The sequence below is a fragment of the Chlorocebus sabaeus genome, chromosome 18 (assembly GCF_047675955.1).
Source record: "Chlorocebus sabaeus isolate Y175 chromosome 18, mChlSab1.0.hap1, whole genome shotgun sequence".
In the NCBI taxonomy this organism is placed as follows: domain Eukaryota; kingdom Metazoa; phylum Chordata; class Mammalia; order Primates; family Cercopithecidae; genus Chlorocebus; species Chlorocebus sabaeus.
The window spans coordinates 15424912-15448086 of NC_132921.1; positions in this window are offsets into that span (position 1 = coordinate 15424912).

The window sequence follows — 23175 nt, forward strand, 5'->3', positions numbered from 1 at the left end:
TTCAGAAATGATTAAGAATTTGACCTTCAGTGCTCTAACAGTTACATCACTGAAATAAAATAGTAAGGTTAAAGGCTTTACATATTTCAAAAATGAATGTCCTGAATCATAATTAAAGCAAATTAGTGGCCCAGATTTGAGTGAAGTGGTGTGATTGTAGCTCACTGAAGCCTTGAACTCCTGGGCTCAGGTGATCCTCTCATTTTCAGGCCTTTTGAACATAATTTTGGTTCAAAAACTGTCTTCAATACTTCTTCAGTTTACATATTAATTCATTAACACACCTATTAAATGCCCATAATATGTCAGGTATTGATGTAAGCACGTGGTACACAAAGGTGATAAGGACCCTGTGTCTGTAGTGAAAAGGGATAATACAGAAGTATTTAAAAGAAGAGAATATTACCAAACAATAATTGAGATGATGAGCAAGTTTTACTTATAATTTTTACTTTATCTACCAAGAGGTTTTAATAATTGCTGTATCTGTGTACTATGCCATAGGCAAAACATGAGTAATTTTTAAACTCTTCCATTGAAAGTTCTATATATTTTAACCACAAAAAGAAATAGCCTAGCATACTAACATTCTAGGGATTCCCAAACAATTTCTCTAATAGCAGAGATTTCTGATGTGCAAGTGGCCACGGTGTTCCCAAAATATAAACACTTCTAATCTTAGCAAACCTGTCCTTGAGATGCCAGTGTTAACTGGTGACTATCCAAAGGCAGGGCTAGAAAAGGGAGTGGAACATTTTACTTGGGCAGGAAGCACTGAAGAGAGTAATCTTTTTTCCATAGATATTTGTGGGAAATAAAACTTTGTTTAAAAGAATTTAGGCCAAGAGATAAAATGGTCTTCTTTTGACTGAGGAGAGATAAGATAGATTTTAAGCAAATATCTAAAGTTAAAGGTAAGAGAATTTTATTTATAATTATGTCACATACCTAATATAAGTGCATAAGTAAACTTATCTATAAGTTTACTTATCTAAACATATCCAAAACATATATAAAACTTATCTAAAACATACATTCTAATGGGAGGCTCAGACTACTAAACACTCTTATTCTGTAAGAGTGCATGTCAAAATGTAGAGGAAATTAGAGGACTCCTTGAGGAAACAAGCAGCCAGGCAGTCAAGAGTATGTGACACCAAATGCTATGGTTAAAAAATTAAAAAATAGGTCATAAAATTATAAAATATTTTTTCTGTCTTCAATAATAATCTTATCTTACTATAACATTTTACTTTGTAAACTTACGTATAAGTTTACTTATACAAGTTGTATAACTTATAGATATGTTTACTTATACAAGTTGTTATACAAGTTGTATAATTTATACAACTTTATACATGTTGGAACATAAAAAGTACACCAAAATTATCAGCAGACTAATAGTATCTACAAAAATTGGTGATTTTTTTCACCATAAAAAATAACCACATACAAAATCAACTTAATTAAAATCAATTATCAATGAACCTAGATATTCAAACTGAATAAAGCTGCTTTCGGCATTCTTTGTTATTCCTATAATATATTAGCTCTCCATGGAAATTCCCTTGGTAAACCTCTAGTGCAGAATGTCCTCTCCAGGCAAGTGTGATATCAACACTCATTTTATCAACTTCAAAATGGAAAACTATAACATTGAGCAGAACCTTGGAGGAAGAGAGATTCTGAATTATTTTGCTACATTTTTATTATCTTTTTTATGTCAAAGGATATTACTCCAGTGTCTCCTTTATGCTTTTATAACCTCAATTCCCAGACAACTCAAACCAAAATGACTATCAAATCATGCATCTTAACAACAGGGATAAGTTCTGAGACATGCGTGGTTAAGCAATCTCAGTGGTGAGAACAACATACACAATGTATACAAACCTTTGTGGCATAGCTGGCCTCATATTTAGGCTATATGGTTAACCTATTGCTCTCAGGCCGCAAACCCATACAGTATGTTACTGTATTTAATACTATAGGCAATTATAACACAATGGTATTCGTTTAAACATATCTAAGCATAAAAAGGTTGATATGGTTTGACTGTGTCCCCAAGGAAAATCTCATCTTGAATTGTAGTTCCCATAATCCCCATGCGTCAACGGAGAGACCAGGTGGAAGTAATTGAATCATGGGGGCAGTCTCCCCCATGCTGTTCTCCTGATAGTGAGTGCGTTCTCATGCGATCTGATGGTTTTATAAGGGTCATGCATTTCCCCTGCTTGCACTCACTCCCTCCTGCCACCCTGTGAAGAAGGTGCCTACTTCCCCTTTGCCTCTCACCATGATTCTAAGTTTCCTGAGGCCTCCCCAGCAATGTGGAAATGTGAGTCAATTCAACCTCTTTCTTTAATAAATTACCCAGTCTTGGGTATTTCTTTATAGTGATATGAAAACACGCTAATACAAAGGTACAGTAAAAATATGGCATAAACAAAAAAATAACGGTGCACCTGTATAGGGAACTTACAATGAGTGGAGCTTGCAGGACTGGAAGCTGCAACTTGGTGAGTCACTGAGTGAGTAGTGCATGAATGTGAAGCCTAGGGTATTGCTGTGCACTAATGTAGACTTTGTAACAGTGCATTAGGTTACACTAAAATTATAAAATATTTTTTCTGTCTTCAATAATAAGTTAGCCTTATCTTACTATAACATTTTTACTTCATAAGCATTTAAGTTTTTAATCTTTTGACTCTGTTGTAATAACACTGAACTGAAAATAAAAACACATTGTACAGGTTACAGTCAGTGAGCTGTGAACACTCATCTGTACTCCAGCCTGGGTGACAGAGACACTGTCTCTAAAAAACTTTTAAAAACACATTGTACAGCTGTACAAAAATATTATTTTTCTTTTATAACCTTATTTTATAAGCTTATCTCATATTTTTAAATGTTGGATATTAGCTTTTCTTAACTTTTAAATCTTTTATTTAAAACTAAGACACAAACACACCCATTAACCTAGGCCTTCACAAGATTAGCATCATTAAAATTGCTGTCTTCTGCCACTATGTCTTGTCCCACTGGAAGGTCTTCAGGGGCAATAATATGCATGGAGCTGTCATCACCTATGACAATAATGCTTTCTTCCAGAATGCCTCCTGAAGTACCTCCTTGAGGCTGCTTTACAGTCACTATTTTTTTTTTGTAAGTAGAAGGAATTCACTCCAAAATAATGATAAAAATTTAGTATAGTAAATACATTAACCAGTAGCATAGTCATCCCATTATCATTTTAAACTAGTATTTACTGTACATAATTGTACATGCTGTATTTTTATGTGACTGGTAGCACAGAAGGTTTGTTTACACTAGTATCACCACAAACATGTAATGCATTGCACTATGACATTAGGACAACTATGACATCATTAGACTACAGGAATTTTTGAGCCCCAATAGAATCTTATGGGACCATCGTCATATATGTGGTCCAACATTGACTAAAATGTTATTATTTGATGCATGTGTGAATCCTGATTTAATTTTCACAGATTATGTATGTGTATCAAAGCACCATTCCATACTCCACAAATAAGTATAATAATTGTGTTAATTTAAAAATACAAAAATTAAAGAAATTTAAAAATATTTATTCTAAAGGGAGGCTCAGACTATTAAACATTCTTATTCTGTAAGAGTGCATGTCAAAGTATAGAGGAAACTATAGGACTCCTTGAGGAAACTAACAGGCAGGCAGTCAAGAGTAGGTGACACCAAATGCTGTGGTTAAAAAAATAATAAAGTTAATAAGGGGATACCAATACTTTCATAAAAGACAACTAGAAAATTTGAACAAAAATAGAAGTCATGTCCAAGATGTCAAAGAAGTACTGAAACCAGGATAATTAAAGACAGCAAGATTCCAAAAAGAGGAGGATCTCTGATGTTTGTAGAAGGTTTTTACCTGAGGAAATTTGCTGTCCCTGCCTTTGTGGAGGAGGCTGAGAAGGTAGGCGATGGCCCAGAAGAAGCCTGCTGTTAGGCAGAGAAAAATTAGCAGATGTTTTGTTGGTCTCCTGGGGCTAGAAATAGAAAACAGAGATGTGATGGTCTCTAAATACATGACTGTTTTCCCCTCTATGGTTACATGAAGGATGAGGAGATAAAAAAGGCTAAACAGGAAGCCTCTACGAAGCAAACCAGAGCAAGTGTAGCCTTCCTGAGGAGACAATAGCTAACATTCGCTCACCTGTCCAGGGTCAGAGTCATGAAAAACACACCAAGCTCTCAGAGAGTGCAGATATTAAGTTAGCAGATCAGAACATTATGATAACTACGATTATTCAACTGTAAAAGAACACAAAGGAAAATATTTAAAAAGGTAAAGCAATAGTGATTATGTGAAAAAATTGAAAGACTTAAAAGAATATAATGAATATCTAGAATTGGAGAAATGCCACTTTTGAATTTAAGAGCTTAATCATTGAATTTAACGATGGATTAGAAACAGAAAAACACAGGACTATTTGTCTGAAATACATGCCAATAAATATAAGCCAAAAGAGAGAGAGAGAGAGAAAAGAAAATACAGAAAAGAGTGTCAGAGAAATTGAACACAGAAAATCCTGTTATTTCTGTTCCAGAGGAAATAAGAGAAAAGGGAAAACATTGAATTTTAATACATAATGGCAGAAAAAGTATTAAAACCAAAGAAATGATTTATGGCAGCTGGTTGCAAATTTGCCCCCCCAAAAAAAACTATGGGTTAATATTCCTGCATGGTGTAATGTCCTCTGTTATTGAATGTGGGCCAGCACTGTGCCTTGCTTTATGCAACAGGCTGTGACGGGGGACACTGTACCATTTTAGGCCTAAGCCTTAAAATTGACTGGAATCCTCTTCTGAGTTTTCTGGAGCCTGGAGTCACTATGTAAAATTACAGCTGCCCTTCTGGAGAGAGGCCCCGGAAGACAAGATACAATAGGCAAAGAATGATTTCATAAAGAAGAAACAAGCAGCCAGGCTCGGTGGCTCACACCTGTACTCCAAGCACTTTGGGAGGCTGAGGTGGGTAGATTACTTGAGATCAGAAGTTTACGACCGGCCTGGCCAACATGGTGAAACCCCAGCTCTACAAAAAATACAAAAATTAGCTGGGCGTGGTGGAGCGCACCTGTAATCCCAGCTACTTGGGGGTCTGAGGTGGGAGAATCGCTTGAGTCCTGGAGGCAGAGGTTGCAGTGAGCCGAGATGGCCCCACTGAACTTCAGCCAGGGTGACAGAGGCTTGAGGAGGAGGAGGAGGAGGAGGAGGAGGAGGAGGAGGAGGAGGAGGAGGAGGAGGAGGAGAAGGAGAAGAAGAAGAAGAAGAAGAAGAAGAAGAAGAAGAAGAAGAAGAAGAAGAAAATAAGGAGGAGCAGGAGGAGGAGGAGGAGGAGGAGGAGGAAGAAGAAGGGAAGAAGAGGAGGGAGGAGGAAGAAATAAACATCTTATATGTGAGTGGAAGTGGATGAGCTATCAAAGTTTTCACCTGGAATAAAATATTCTAGCATCCAAATGATTGCATATCCAACTATGAAATAAATGGAGAACCCCAGGTGAGGTTGGCTAAATAAATCTTCAGCTACACTCAGTCAGCCCATTGAAACATGAGCTCGTAGAATGGTTATTTTAAGACAATGAGTGTTAAAGTGCTTGTAATGCAGGAACAGATAGAACAAGTATCAATCTATTGATCAAAAAACTCATTGAACACAAAGCAATGTAAGTAAGACCAATCCACACTTACGAATGTCTTAATAAAATGCTTAGGAACAGAGAAAAGGAGTTTGAATCATCCTGGGTTGCAGTGGTAGGTGGCAGGGGCAGGGGGCAGGCAGTTGAAGTTCAAATTATGTTCAAAGTTGCAACAATAGTATTTGTCAAAACACATAACAAAACAAAGCCTGAATGAATGTCAGAAGATAATGGAATGGCATTTTTAAGGAGCTGAAGAAAGTCATTCCCAACCAAAAATTATATACTCAGCAAATATGTCCTTCAAAAATAAAGATAAACAGATTTTAGACAAATTCAAAGAGAATCTGTTGTCAGCAGATCGACATTACAATAGAAATAATATTGTTTGTATAAAGCAACAATAATGCTACCTTATGGGAACTGAAATACATGTAGATAAAAAAAATGCCTAAAACAGCACAAATGGAGACAATAAAGTAAATGTATTTCAAATGTTCTATGCTTTTATTTAAATAAGGAAATGATAAAATTAACATTGTTCAAGGGTAATAAATCAAGTATTGATAAAGAAACTTTTAATCTGCCACTTAAAAATTAGTAAAATATATGTAAATAATAGAGAGAGAAATTATAGAATATAAAATAACTAATACAGAAGAAACAAGATCAGAAAAAGTGAAGTAAAATAGATGGCCAAAGAGAAGTTGAATAAGAATGAGAAAATGAATAATACATATCTGAATACTGTATTCAGTAATTATATTAATACTGTATTTCATATAATAGATTAAAAACACTTGTTTTAAGACTAAAATTGTCAAATTAATTTAAATAGCCACAAAAACAAAATCCTTATAATACTTAGAAGAAGCACAGGAAAGTTAAAAATAAACAGCATGATGGGCTGGACATGGTCAGGCCTGTAATCCCAGTGCTTTGGGAGGCCAAAGCTGGAAGATCACTTTAGCCCAGGAGTTCAAGACTGGCCTGAGAAACATGGCAAGATCTTGTCTCCACAAAATGTAAAAAATTAGCTGGGCATGATGGCACACACCTGTAGTTCCAGGTACTGGGAAGACTGTTGCTGAAGGATCACCTGATCCCACGTGTTCAAGGCTGCAGTGAGCCATGATCAAGCCATTGCATTCCAGCTTGGGTGACAGACCGAAAAACAAAACAAAACAAAAACCTAAAACATGAAAAACAAAAAGCATGAAAGAAGTTCTATTTTAAGCAGACTCGGTTATAGCTATATTATTAATATTATTATCAGCCAACTTAGCTCAAAAGAGCTGAGAGAACCAGCCGGTACATGCAGAGAATAAGGGCACAGAAGCTGAAAACAATACAATTAGCACATATGCACTATGGCGTAGGTAGGAGATTGCACCAAACAAAGACGGTATATAGTTTATTTTTAAGTGTACCTGTAACACTAAAAAAAAAAAAAAAAAAAAAAAAAACCGGCCTCTTGCTAGGCCAGTGGAGCAACAGTCAACAAATCTCAAAACATTGATATAATTCAGGGTATTTTTTTTCTGTATCAATTTAAAAAGGTAAGAAAGAAATCCCCAACTGTTCAGAAAGCACATCAAATATTATTGCATAAAAAAAGAAATCATCATAGAAATTAGAATTGTGAACATGTATGTGACTGTGACATATAAAAGTTTTTGAAATTCAAAACTGGTGTTTAGAGAAAAAATAAAAACATATAACACACACACACACACACACACACACACACACACACACACACAAATGTATGAGAGAATGAAACTGCCAGACCATTTTTAAGGCTTGTATCATCATTTATGATTAAGGCTTTTATCTCAAAGCTAGAGTTTTTAAGCATATAAAATTCACAGAAACTAGAAGGGATTAATAAACAAAAATAAGAGCAGATGTCGGTAAAATGGAAAACATGCATACAGTAGAGAGCATTGTTGTAGACAAAAATAGATTGTTCAAAAGAATTAATAAAATTGATAATCTTATAGCAAGACTAATCACTTGATAGAAGAATGAAGACATAAATATCAGTAACAAGAATAACTTGATTCCTATAGTGGATGTCCCAGTGGAATAAGGCAATAAGCAAACAGATAAACAAAACAGATAAATAAGCAAATAGCAGACAGAAATGCAAATTAACTGCAACTTCAGCAAGGAAAAAAATTAATTTCACAGAAATAAATGTGCATTAATGAAACCAGACATAAACACACATACTGTATGATTCATTTATATAAAGTATAAAAACAGTAAAAAACCATTAATGTTATTAGAAGCAGATAGACTTTGATTTTCCTGGGTTAGTTAATAGGCGGCAGCTTTAGTTGGAGGGGAGAAAGAGTTTCCGTGGGGACTGGTATGTTTTGTGCTTTGATCTGGGTGCTCGTTGCATGAATGTGCTCAGGATGTAAAAATTATTTGATATGCATAATTCTGATTTGTGTATGTTTCTATATGCATGCTAAACGTAAAGAAAATGTTTGAAATCAGCAACAACAAAAAGTCTTAGGAAGGCACATATCCTTTAGGTAGATTAGATACTTAAAAACACATCAATGCAAGAAACTTCAGAGTTCTTAAATATTGAACATTTTCTTCTTCAACAAAAGTACACAGAGATATTTACTGGTAAGATTTCATACTGTATTTGAGAGATTAAGCAAATGTGTCTCTTTTTTTTTTTTTTTTTTTTTTTTTTGAGACAGAGTCATGCTCTGTCACGCAGGCTGGAGTGCAGTGGTGCAATCTCAGCTCACTGCAAGCTCCGCCTCCCAGATTCACGTCATTCTCCTGCCTCAGCCTCCCGAGTACCTGGGACTACAGGTGCCTACCACCGTACCTGGCTAATTTTTTGTTTTTTATTTTTTATTTGTCTTTTTAGTAGAGACAGTGTTTCACCGTGTTAACCAGGATGGTCTCGATCTCCTGACCTCGTGATCCACCTGCCTTGGCCTCCCAAAATTCTGGGATTACAGGCATGAGCCACTGCACCCGGCCACCAGTTTTGTCTTCTAAGAGATCAATGTCTTTCTTTTCCCATTTCTGGGTGTTTATTCACCCAGAATCTGTGTTTCTGTGTGTGGAGCTGGGGGATAAGTGCAGTTTTTCAGGTCATTGGTACCCCAAACATAAATTCATAATTGGAATTATGCTAGGACCCAAAGAGACACAATTCTCTCGATAATTAATGTAAATAAATAAATAGATAAATAAACAAATGGACAAACCAATAAATAGCTAAGACTTCTCCCAAAATGGATGACAGTGATACAGTTTAATAGTAAGGTCAGACCTGAAGGGTCCATGATAGAAAGAGTTGGGGTCCTCCCACTGCATCAGTGAAACTCTCACTGTTAGGCTGGCTCTCCTTTTTTCTGAGAACTACGATAGGATTTCAGCAATAGACTTTTAAGTTGGGTTTAATATCATATCAGTAAAACTGTGCTTATTATCATACAGATTCTCTAGTACTTATGGGAAAAGAATAGAGCAAATGTGGTGATGTCATGCCTTTGGGTCAAATTAAGATCAAATGATCTCGCAACGTATTATGTAGAGGCACCAAAAAAGAAAGGCAGTGGCAGAAGAGTCGTATACAGTTAGCATAGGCAGCCAGATTTAGAAAAATCATTGTCTTGCTGTGCTTTTCACTCTCTGAAACATATTGTAAATGACAGTTGGATTGCAGTGTTTAAAAAAAAAATCTGTCAGATTGTTACAGGATCTTTGGAGTGCTGCTTTTTCTGGCTGGAAGACCTCTGTGGCTGGTGGCACCTTTGCCCAAGTTCTTGTCCTGTGTCCAAGAAGAATGAGGTATGCAGACAAGTGAAGGGTGAGGAAGACACAGAGGATTTTACTGAGTGTTAGAAGAGCTCAGAGGAGACCCCCAGTGGGTTGCTCCTGTCTGTAAGCAGGTTGTCCCATTGAGTATTCAGCTCTCAGCAGCAAGGAGGCCGTGGAGTGGGTGGCTCCTCCCTGCAGGCAGGTCATTTCTACATCTGAAATACTCAGCAGAGAAGACAGGGTGGGTAACTCCTCTCTGCAGCTGGTTGTCCTATCACCTGTCCGTCTGCTGCCCTGATCTAGATGAGTGCAGAACGTTTTGATGGATCTCAGAGAGGAGGAAGTGTCTGGTGACTGGTCCATGGGCAGCCATAGGTGGGCCAGAAAAGACATCACAAGTCCCCACTCTGGTCCAAGGGACTGGCATCCTGGCCTGCAGCCTTCAGACCCTCCCTGAGCTGAAGGTGGGGCCTTATAGGGACCTCAGCCCAAGAGCTTGCCTGCCTCCAGCAGCCACACATGGTCCCTGGGATCAACAGACTTGCTCCCAGATCAGAGGCCCCGCTGACAGCAGGGAGAAGTCAGACAGTGGGGCAGGCCCTTCCGAGCCTGTGAGGGGATGGGGTCTTCCTGGGCCCTCACCTCACAGGGATGCCTGAGGCTGCAGCTATGGTTTGGGCAGCTGCAGCTGCGCCCAGGAGGGCAGGGCTCCTGCCTGCTCCTAGCCCCCCAAGAGCACAGGGAGGCTTGGATCCACAGCTGCAGTTGGGGTGGCTGCCTAAGTGGGGCTCCTGACTGCTCTGTGGATCAGGAGCAGAATCCGGGGTCTGCAGCCGATGTTTGGGAGGCTGCAGCGACACCCTGGGAGCTCCCGCCCCCAACTTGAAAGAGGTAAGATTCCCACCAGCTTCATGGAGGGTGCAGTCTCCACTGCCGCCTCCCTGTTACTGCCGGCTCCATGGCAGCAGCCATCCTTCTGGAGCAGCAGCTCCTATCAACATCACATTGATATTGCAAACATTAATTTGATTGTATTTGTATTCTTCTTATACCGAGTATACATATTGTTTGGATTGTAAAGTTTCATATACACTATAAGCATAGAAACTTCATAATAGTTTTATGTATGAACATATTTAGAATTTTACTTTGAACTTGACTTTATTTAAAGCAAAATCTTCCTTAAAACCTTTCAATGGATAACCATTTTTTAGTGAAGTTAGAACACTAAACATTCTTTTCCTAAATTGTGTGTTTGCTTTTTATGTTCCATGTCCAAGCAGGAAAAAAAAAAAAAAAAAAATTCCCTGTATAAAGTTAAACAGCTAAGAAAGATTTCATTCAATGCTATCTCAACAGAACAGAGAAGTCAGAACTCAGTCTGAGCTCAATTAAATGGAACAAAGTCTGGGGAGCTTGTAAGACCTAGAGTTGGGGAATCTTAGGCTACCTATGTTTGCCAATTGGCCTTAACCAAAGGAAACAAACTTGCTCATACTTTCCTAATAAGAAGTAGTTTTACAACTTAGAGCCAGGTGCGTGCTGGAGTTAGGCTGCTGGCCTCAGAGCTGACGCTGGGAGATAGAGCCCTATCTTCCTGGATAATGGTTACACTTTAAAGGGGCTGCTCCCAGGTTTTTGAGAATGATGTTTCTGGCTTGTAAATGTTGTAAGAAGCTTTAACAAGATTTATATCTCAAAAAGGCAGAGAAAGAATTTATGTGTGTAAGTTTTCTACAGTGAATGCTCTAAGAGAAGGGAGGTGAAAGATCTGAAGTCAGGAAGCAGCCTGTCTAAAGTGTATTCCTGCTGAGGCCGAGTGAAGGCTGTCTTGTTCAGCGACACTGTGTTAACACACATTGGCCATGGGCTAGTTCTTCCTTATACTGTAACACACTCGAGTGATCTGTGCAGCTGATTTTGCTGTTTTAGTTTCATGCCAATATCTCATGTTTGAAACTTAAAAGGCCTGTTTTATCATTTTAATAAATAGTCCACCACGCCCTGGCTAATCTTTTATTTTTTGTTGTGGTAGGTTCTCAATATATTGCCCAAGATGTTCTTGAAATCCTGAACTTAAGATATCCTCCTGCCTTGCCCTCCCAAAGTGCTGGTAAACCCAGCATGAGCCACCGTGCCCAGCCATTTTTGATATATTAAATAAATTGATATTTTGTGAATACAAAATATCAAAGCTACTCATTACATTTATTACTATGTTACAAAATATTAATGATAGAAACCAGTGTTACAAAATATTAATGATAGAAACCAATCTTAATTTTACAATTCAAGATAAAAAATGCAACTTTTGAAAAATATTAAAGAACCAAATTTATTAAAAGACAATCTTCTTTACCTAATTGTCTAAAACTAATGGTTGACCCCAAATTTGTGTACCTGCTAAGTACACAATATGTATTTATTTAATATACTTAAATAAGCAATCAAATTGCATAAATTTTGCATCTTTTTTTCTTTTGGAACAGGTTCTCTCTCTGTTACATGTGCAATGGAGTGATCACAGTTCACTGCAGTCTCGACATCCCTGGGCTTAAGTCATCCTCCCACTTCAGCCTCCTGAGTAGCTAGGAACATAAGCACATGCCACCACGCCCTGGCTAATCTTTTATTTTTTGTTGTGGTAGGTTCTCAATATATTGCCCAAGATGTTCTTGAAATCCTGAACTTAAGATATCCTCCTGCCTTGCCCTCCCAAAGTGCTGGTAAACCCAGCATGAGCCACCGTGCCCAGCCATTTTTGATATATTAAATAGAAATGTTTCAGGTCAGACAGGATGTTGTGTATTATGTTACTACAATAGTGGATGGCTATGTCCTGTAGGAGACTTTGAAGGTACAATCTTAGAAAAAAGTACTCCACGATTTATTCTGTGTGTGTATGTGTGTGTGTGTGCAAGAGAGAGAGAGAAAGAGAGAGAGAGAGAGTTTTAATTGTTGACCTTGAGCCCAAAATTCATACAGATAAACGTGGTTGATGCATTGCAGTTAGTAGTTGAAGGCATCAAGTTGCTGAGTCTCTATGGGTGAAAACAAGGAGGCCCTAAAAGGTTATATTTCATAGCCTCAAACTAGATTTAAATTGTAAGAAGCAAATGTTCAAGGACAATATTAACATTTGCCATTCTAGAGTTAGCATCTAATTTATAGAAGCTTAATAAGATAATGGTGCATGCTTCAGCAGTATATATCAATAGGTTAAACAAATTTGCATTAACAATTAATTTCTAGTCCACAAACATTTCATGATAACTTGCTATGTGCCAGAGATATAGAATTAATTCAGTCATAGCTGCTTCCCTCAAAAGCTTAACTTTTAGTAGAGAGATAAACACATAAAGAAATAATTTTGACTGAATACACTACAACTAAACTTTCTTCCCTTTATTCCAAAATAGTGTATGTAAGCACCTAGTAGGTCAATTTAAGTTCACTAAGAAAATACAATTCAGGCTTTTTCAATGTCTGTATGTTGGTCCCTGGTTCAACTTCATTGAGTAGCAAACTGAGGCAGAATTCGGAATATATAAAATGTAATATTATGTTGAAGCTCACTACTTAGCATATGAATCATATGTAAAATGATATTTATTAAAATTGTAATTTTGATTATCATTATTTCCTGAACAGCATATCTTCTACCTGTAAATATTATTTTCAAAACGTCACTGTCATTGTTGTCTACAAAAATGCATAAATGATACATATTGATTGAAAAGTTTTAAGTTAATTTTGGACAGGAAAGAGAAGAAATAACCTTTCATGGAGGACATAGCTGATCTTACAATGGTTGTGGCATATGTAGTCTAAAACATACACTCAAAATATTATTTTCATTTTCAGAAATTAGAAGCTTTTTATTTTTATTATATATACTACATAAGCAAGCATTCATGACTGATAGATATAGAAGACAAACTGAGTATTTTTTATACTCCAGTGTGATGATGGTAAATTATAAAAAAGAAAGAAATTGTATGTAATATAAAAATAGATTACCATTTTCAAAAGTAAAAAATAAAATAAAATTATCTTGAGGTCATGTTCGATTATGCTACACCCAAGTTAGCTGATGAAGGACACACCACCATAATGGTGGCATTGAATTCTAAAGGTTTCTGTTTTTAGACTTTTTTCTTATGCTTACCGTTGTACCCTAGCGTATATGTTCACAATTTTTATTTACTCTTCAAATAAATTTTCCCAATTTATTTCCTAATACATTTTATATTATGTGCTTTGAAATTTTCCTAAATTTGATTTTGATCTCAAAAAAACAATTTTCTTTGCTCCACTAAACATCATCCAAAAAACAAAGAAATTAAGATAATGAGAAATCTTCACCTTTCTTAATATTAAAGAAAATCAAAACAAAGTTACCACATGTAGGCGTTTTACAACACAGACATGGAATATTGTTAACACAGTTCCCTCTCTTGCAGGGGAGAAAAAGCTTCACAGTGCTCTCAAATCTTGATATGAGTACATTGTGTTGATATTTACATTCAAATGAAGTTAGCATCATAAAGGGTTTAGCCGGAGCTATTTGCTCATCAGGACTATAGGCCCATCAGGACCCATCCTTTTTAAGTATTCCATTTCTTTAGAACAGAATCTAATTGTTTCTTGAATGATCCTTGTGTTTTGCTTCAACAATTGTGCCTGATAGGCCATTCCATATGTTTATTATGTTCTAAGTAGGAGGAAAAAATCTTGCTAACATCTGTTATGGGTTGGTTTCTTTAATTCTCATTTACATCCCTTGCAATTCTTACATTTCTGGAAATGGGAGCTCAATTGTCACAACATATTAATAAAATAGTATATAGCTTAACCGTTGAAATGTTTATAGTTTGATGTGTTATTTTATGGTGTTAAATCCTAATTATTAGAAATTAGAATGATTTTGATTTTATCCTCAACTAAAAATAATAAAATAAAACCTACAAAGCAAGTGCCCTTCACTAACAAAAGGGAAAAAAACCGGAACAAATAAAGCTACTACATAATCCATGAAGCACTGGTTATTACACAGTTCTAGGAATATATAAAATATGGCAGTTGTAAAGTAAAGCAAATAAAATGCTTTATAAATTGAAAAACTCAAATTATATCCATTTATTTTGTTCATGGGTATATTAATAGTAGCAACACATCCATCTTGACCTTAACCATATGACTTTTATTATTTTTTGTTTACAATGTAAATAATATTTACATTTCTATGTTTTATTAGTATATTTTCCTAAGCTACTGCAAACTTAACTAAAGAAAGGCAAAATATAAAGAAAGCCAATATTAATAATAAGGAAAGCCTAAAATAAGTATAAAATTTTTGGAATATTTGTTTAGATAGTCTCACATAACCCTCATAATAACCTGCCAAAGAAAAATGTTATTACTTTTTTTTCAATATCACCTTGAAAAGAAAAATAAAACTCAAATAAATAAAATGGACTACCCAAAATGGCAAAATTGGAATAGGATCTAGGCCTTTGGGGCTACAGTATTATTTCAATGAATAGGTTTTCCAGGTAACTAATGTCTAAATTTACATATGCTTATTTTGTCAAGTATGGACTCAGGACTAGATTCAAGTCTGATGGGTAGTGAATTATTCACATTTTAAATGAATTCTATGAGTGTGTGTGTGTATGTGCACACGTGTTTGTGAGCTCACACTAAGGCGTAAACATCAGGATTACAGAATTCATAAGAACTTCGGGGAACTATAAATGACACACCAAAGACAGAAGACACTCAGAGATGAAGGGAAGAAATGTTGAAATTTAGCCCATATATAATATCTAACTGGCACTCTGCATTTGCTGAAGTCATCCAGGGATCTATAAATGATTAAAAGTAGATTTATAGCAACTCACCTTACAATATTCTTGCATTGCTTAGAAAGGTGAGCTGCAAATCTAGGTTTCATTGATTCTCACAGTTGTGCTCATTCAAACGCCTGAGTTTGATTTAGTAGTTTAGGGAACAGATTGTCTAAATCCATGAGCAATTCCTCATGGCTTCAGTTATCATACAGAATCTGAAGAACATGTTTTGTAGGAACACTACTGGGAGATTAGCAGCTGCGCTTCCTGCAAGTTAGCCAGGGTGGTCTACCCTTCTCAGAAATGTGTTGTCAGGCTCCACAGAGAAATATATATTTACATTATGAAGCTTTCAGATTTCTGGAGCATACTGTCAGAAAATCTAATGAGAAATTGTTTCTAGCTTTACACTTCCCTTACTTTTATCAGATTTCGATATTATGAGAGAAAAAATTTGTGCCTTGGAGAACTCAAGATGCTAATTGTGTATTCCGGCTCTGCACTGTCTTCCTGGGATTATACAAATATCAAGGGATACCAGAAGCCAAAATACAAGGGGAAAAAAAAGGAATCTAAGGATTGTAGCAACTCAATGTTCCTTTGATATCAAGAAACAACATTAAATCTCATATCCTCCATGTTGTTTTCTATACCAGTCTATTTATGAAAAACTACCCATTGTTTCCTTAGGTCACAGCAACTAGTAATTTGGTTCCAGAAACACTGGTAGGATTTAGTTATATACCCTCACAGATGGAGAAGGCAATAAAATAATGATTTTTCAAAGTAGGCAATAGTACTTTCTTGGGGTATGGGATGAGGAGGAAAATGTTATAGGCTCACAATGAAGCACATTAAAATATTCTTTGTGAAGTGTCTCCTACTCATAGTGATATGTAAGATCTAATCAATCATTTGGATTTAGAATTATGATAATAATTTTTAATGGTGCCATATCGCATAATATATTTTGAAAAGCTATAATTTTTATCTGCATGCATTGCAGTTTTCTAACTGTGAATCCATCTCTATACTTAAAACTTCAAGCCAAGGTTTACCATTGTCTTATCAAAATATGTGCTTCCTACTATTACATCTTCTACATTGTTTAGATTTGCCATCCGCCATTCTTTCAAAGAAGTTTGAAATTTCTTACCTACTTCATATTTCCCAACAATGTGTGGCATGGGGTATATGCGGTGGAATAAACATCTCAAATTTTGAAGCAAAATTTCAAAGATCAACATTAGATGCCTATTTGTGCCTCTTATACGTTGTGTGATCTAAGCTCATTACATTTTTTTTTTTGGAGATTCTGCTTCCTCAACTGTAAAATGGGAATAAAATGAACCTTATAAATATAACATAACCATCTGGGAAGACGTAACTGTGTAAGTCTAAAATTTATTGAATGCCTTTTCTGTTTGAAAATGCTGGCTATGTTGTATTGAAATAGTAAAGGCATTCAATGAATTTTAACCATTTCTATATTCTTCATTCATTATCCTTCTTTCCATGTGTATACAATTTCATTCATTCCCTTTTTGTAATATTCATTGCCTCTTATAGATATAAATACCTCTTACTTCAGGCAGTGCCATGGTAAATGAATTGATTACTGTGCCACCTCCCCCTGCCCATTCTATCCAATCATGTTACATATTGCTTCTGTGACTGCCTTGAAAGCACATAACTCATCATACTTCACCTCTCAAAAAATAGTTAAATATTTCTCCAGGTTGCATATAAAATAAAGTGAAAGCTTTTAAGGTTGGCATTTAAGAGCCTCCATTATCTGGCTCAACATCATTTTCAACTTTAATTTAACTTGCTACGTTTAATGTCCTCTTACATATTCTCTCCTCACTGGTCAGGCCGGTCTATTTGCTGTATTTCTTAAATCCTTCATTTTATCATGCCAGGTGTTACTTTTTAAAGCAACTGCAAGGAGGTAAAATTTGTTGTCGTTTACTTATTTCAAAAACTAAATACCACTATTTTATAAACATTATCCCATTTAATCTTCACAAAAACTCTCCACATTAGGCATTATATAATTGTAAACAGAATAAACATCGAAGCTATGCTGCCTCAGTTGGGAACTGAGCTCTACCACTTCCTAGCAATGTGACCTTGGATAAATTACTTAATCTTTCATTCTATATAAATTTAGAGGGCACTTACTCTCAGGGATACTTTTAACCACCATAAGGTTTTCCAGAATCGAATTCCAGTATACGTATTTTAACCAAGCTAGGCAGGCATTTTTATTCACTCACTAATCACAAATACTTAAGTCTTTACTTGTTAACACTAACAATAAAAATAGAAAAGTAAATAATTGCATATCCTAATGAATATTAATTTTTTTCCTCAAACACTTTAAGGAATATACCACACACAAATTTTCTACATACGCACACAAGGAAATCTTCTGGACTCTGTTGAATTTCCAGAGCATAAGAGTGATTCAGCAAATGCAGTGGCAGGATATTTGACCTTGATATTTTTTAATAACAAGACAGAGTAATAAGCCTATGGAAAAGAATGAAAAATAATACTACAATGCACCCAAAGAAGTTTACAACTGCAGATGAAATTTCATGATATAGAACCTTGTGTTTTGAGGAGTAACATTTTAAATTATTTCATGATAAATCTTACACTCATCATTAAATGACCTACAGAGCAAAAACTGCCTTAAAATACACATTTGCCAAGCGCGGTGGCTCGTGCCTGTAATTCCAGCACTTTGGAAGTCCTAGGCAGGCAGATCACAAGATCAGGAGATTGAGACCACCCTGGCCAACATGGTGAAACCTCGTCTCTACTAAAATAGAAAAAATTAGCCAGACATGGTGGCATGCACCTGTAGTCTCAGCTACTTGGGAGGTTGAGGCAGGAGAATCACTTGAACCCAGGAGGCAGTGGTTGCAGTGAGCCAAGATTGCACCACTGTACTCCACCTGGTGACAGAACAAAACTCCATCTCAAATATATATACACACACACACACGTGTGTGTGTGTGTATGTATGTATGTGTGTATATATATAGACATTTGCCAACATTTTCATTATTACACTAAACTGTTTTTGTAAAGGTTAAGAACTATGACCAAGCGTGTTTCTCCACATAATGAGGTAGTCTCCATCCTACTCTTCTTCATCTCCTTTTCTTTTCTCATATGTATGTTAGAAAGTGGTAAAGTCTCCTCCATTCTATGCTTCCAGTATGGAATGGTAATGAGGAGATTTCAGTTCTAAACATAGCTAGTTTAATAATTTGGTTTGGGTTTGAAATTCTTCTGGGGAAATGTGCATAATCCCTTCAGTGACCGCCACCCTAAGTCATCACTTCTCCAGAAAAAGTAACTTTAAAAGGAAGTTTATTATCTCTCTATAAAAATAGTACAAGCTCTGAGATAAATGTGTGAAAAACAGAAAAGTAAAGCCAAATCTATCTACTCATATTCATTCAATGCAGAATGTAGTCATTCATTCTTGAGATACACATTAATTACTTTAGCAAATATACAAGAATAATCCTTATGCTGGTAAGTTCTGTGCTACAGAATGACCAGCGTGGCCTCCTAGGACACCAGGATGTAGACTTGATTGCAATATAAATATAAATGTGTGTACATAAAGTGAAATGCATCTCTTAAATAGCTAAGTGCATCCTAGGCATTTTAGACTGTGACACATCATCAAATACACAACAGGGAATGGAATATTTTTCCCAGTTTCTTTTCTGAGTTGACTGTTATAGAAAGCCGGATGAGCGTTAATGGCACAGGGCAGGTGAGCCCCTAAATTGGGGCTTAGCTTGAGAAGCTTCTTGGCTTTGCTCAAGAAAGAATTCAAGAGGTAGCTGGTGAGTAGAAGAAAACAGCTTCATTGAATGGATAGTGTTATAGCTTTGTGACTGCTCCAGCAGAGCTGGCTACCCCCTAGGCGGTGTGTGGAGAGTAGCAGCTTAGGGACATTTAGTTCTGCAGTTATAGTTAGATCCACTTCTAATTACATGCAAATTAAGGGAAGGATTATTCAGAAAGTTCTAGAAAAGGGGTTGTAACTTCCTAGTTGTTGCCACTGAAAGCAGCAGTAACGTCCAGGTGTTGCCATGGCAATGGTAAGCCGACATCGCACTGGTAGGCATGTCTTTTTTTTTTTTTTTTTTTTTTTTTTTTTTTTTTTTTTTTTTTGAGACGAGACGGGCGGATCACTAGGTCAGGAGATCGAGACCATCCTGGTAGGCATGTCTTAACGGAGATGTCCGTACATGTCTTCCCTGTATTCCCTGTTTCAGCATCTTCAATCCAGCCCACATAAGTCCCAGCTCTTATTTCATTAATATATGTGTCACAACTACCAGTGATATTAGTCAGTTGGTTTTTTCATTCATTTTCTGAAAAACTTAACGAGATCTCAAATTTTGTTTTGAAATCTAACCCATACCCTACATTTTACATAAAATTTGAAGATCAACATATTGAAAGACTGGTAATAAATTCAGTGAAACCAGGATTTTTAGTGCATTTATATGATTAGGAAAATACAAATTAAGTTATGTTAGTAACTAAAATATTTGATCAACCACAACTGCAACAGAAGCAGATTTGTGGTAACAAGGTTTGCATGTGCATGTTTGTAGAATCAAATCTAGGCATGTAAAAAAGGTACATATTTTAATAAGATGGAAAACATGAAAAAGTTAGTTATACAGGTCTCTGGTGTTTTGTTCAGTAACACTGAAAGCTACTCTATAGACTATCATAAGCATACTGAGAATGAACCATGGTTATCACATGCCCACATTCTACGTTCCACTCCTGACTGTGTTTGGACAAGTTTCTTAACCTGTAATTTATCTTGTGTAAAGTGCACTTAGTACCTTTGCTCAAAAAGTTGTCATATTAAGTGGATGTCTATAGATTACATAGTCTAGTGCCTACAACTCAGTGAGAACATTGTGTCAGCTGTAGTTAATATTTCCTTGTCCTGTTTTTTCTATTCACGCAGCAACACTAATATCATGAGCGTCCTTGATAACACCAACATATCACATTATAAAATCCTTCATAGAATATGAAAAGTTCAAAATTATGGCCTAGGATCTCATTAAGAACAAGAAAAACACCAGCACCACAAATTGGCCTATGTCGAAAGTATGTTTTTACTATTCATTTTTGGCACGTACAAACAGTCTTTTGTAATGGAAAGAAACATACTATCATTTCTTAAAATGCCTATGGAGTTTAAATGTGTTTGTTCAGAAAGAATCAATTACTCTTACAGAAAAACCTATTGTCTTTCTTTCCTTTTTAAAATTTCTCTTGTTTTTCTTCTCTTTTTATTTTTGGTTGTGATAAGTGTTTATGAAAAATATTTGGTATTAGAAATTAAGATTATCAGAAAAATGTTGAAAAGAAAACTATTATACAAAGAGGAGTAGGGAAAGGATAAAACAAGTCATATGGAAACTTGAGCTACTTTATGGGGCTATCAAAATAAAGAGTAACCTCAGACTTATTGAGCATGTGGGGTCATCAAAGTTATATATATTTAAGGATGCCAATTTTTAAATATTTACCCCTCAAGTCTAGTTAACTGACATCCTGGAGGGCAAGCTGCATGTTTTCATATCATTACTGCATGACAGCAAGATGTTAAAGTTAATGACTCCACTTATTTAAGGCAGTTTTTATTTATATTTAAGCTTCATATAATTATTATGCCTAATATTAACACTAGTGACGGTTAATATCTACTGAGCTTTTATTACTACTAAATACTGCCCTAGTGATTTACATATGTCATCTCATCAACAATCAAAAAAACTCTCTTAGTTTGATATGATTTTACTTTCCATTTTATAGAAGAAGAAATGGTAGCATGGCTTACTAAGAAACTTGTCCAGTAAACCCCAGCTGTAAATGGAAAAGATAAATTTCAAATCCAGGGTACCTGTTAGATGAATCAGCTATACTAAAAGATTCAAAGAGCAGCAGGAAGTGTAAATGCTTAAGAAGATCAGGATAAGCCTTTCCCAGATCTCAGCCAGAAGTCAGTGATTTAGTAGAAGGCTGCAGAACCCCTAAGTACCCAACAGGCTTTTAGTACACTCTAAAGCCAGTCTCCCACATTTAATACATCTCGCCTTTCATTTTTCAGTGGATGATTTTGGGTAGCTATCAAGCAGGGGTGGAAAAGCATGCTCAGTGACTCATGCTTAAATTAGATTTGCTCTTATTGCTTTATTTACACTGTCATGATAAATCATAACATTTCCATCCTCTGGTTAACTGCATATTAAAATGACAGGGGACAGCAACACTTTTGTGGGCAGAAAATTGAAAGAATTTTTCTTTTTTCCATGAGAAATATTTAATTTTCAACTCTATTTCTTTTAAATCCATGTGAGTGACATTCTTAAAACCTCATCTTTTAGCCTTAATATCAATAGCCATTGTCAGGTAAAGAAATCAATAATAGTTAGGGCAGTTCAGAAAACAAAATAGCAATCAAATCAGGGAAAATAATATGTTAAACTGTTAACTGGTTACATTTACTTTATCATGAAAGGCCTTCAACTCTACTAAGAGTTATTTTAATTGTCACAAACTCAGGTCTTTCTACATTTCCTAAGACGCCACGACTTAAAACATTCCTCTGTCAGTTAATGATACCTAAATGTTACATCCTTGGGGATCTTTCTCAAGTCCAGAATAATTCTACACTTTTATTCCTTCTCTCCAGAGCCTCCAGAGATTTTGTCAACTTCCATATTACCCCCACTAGAGATACACTGCACATAGACGAAAGATACAGAAGATACACCACATTTTTAAAGCAGATAGTAAAGTCACCATTTGATTTTCAAACAAATGTTGAATGCTTTGTTATCAGTCATTAAAAGGGTGCAGTATCAAGCAAGAGCACAATTAGAGACTTGATGCTGTGGGAAGTCAGGGACCCCGAATGGAGGGACTGCCTGAAGCCATGGCAGAAGAACACAAATTGCGAAGATTTCATGGACATGTATTAGTTCCCCAAATTAATACTTTCATAATTTCTTATGCCTGTCTTTACTGCAATCTCTGAACATAAATTGTAAAGATTTCATGGACACTTATCACTTCCCCAATCAATACCCATGTGATTTCCTATGCCTCTCTTTACTTTAATCTCTTAATCCCATCATCTTCGTAAACTGAGGAGATGTATGTCACCTCAGGACCCCGTGATGATTGCGTTAACTGCACACATTGTTTGTAGAGCATGTGTGTTTGAACAATATGAAATCTGGGCACCTTGAAAAAAGAAAAGGATAACAGCAATGTTCAGGGAACAGGGGAGATAAGACTTTAAACTCTGACTGCCAGTGAGCCGTATGGAACAGAGCCATGTTTCTCTTCTTTCAAAAGCAAATAGGAGAAATATCACTGAATTCTTTTTCTCAGCAAGGAACATCCCTGAGAAAGAGAATGTGCCCTGAGGATAGGTCTATAAATGGCCCCCTTGGAGGTGGCCGTCTTTTACAGTCGAAGCAAAGGGATGAAATAAGACCCGGTCTCCTGTAGCGCTCCCAGGCTTATTAGGACAAGGAAATTCTCACCTAATAAATTTTGGTCAGACAGGTTGTCTGCTCTCAAACCCTGTCTCCTGATAAGATGTTATCAATGACAATGCATGCCCGAAACTTCATTAGCAATTTTAATTTCGCCCCATCCTGTGGTCCTGTGATCTTGCCCTGCCTCCACTTGCTTTGTGATACTTTATTACTTGTGAAGCACGTGATCTCTGTGACCCACACTCTATTTGT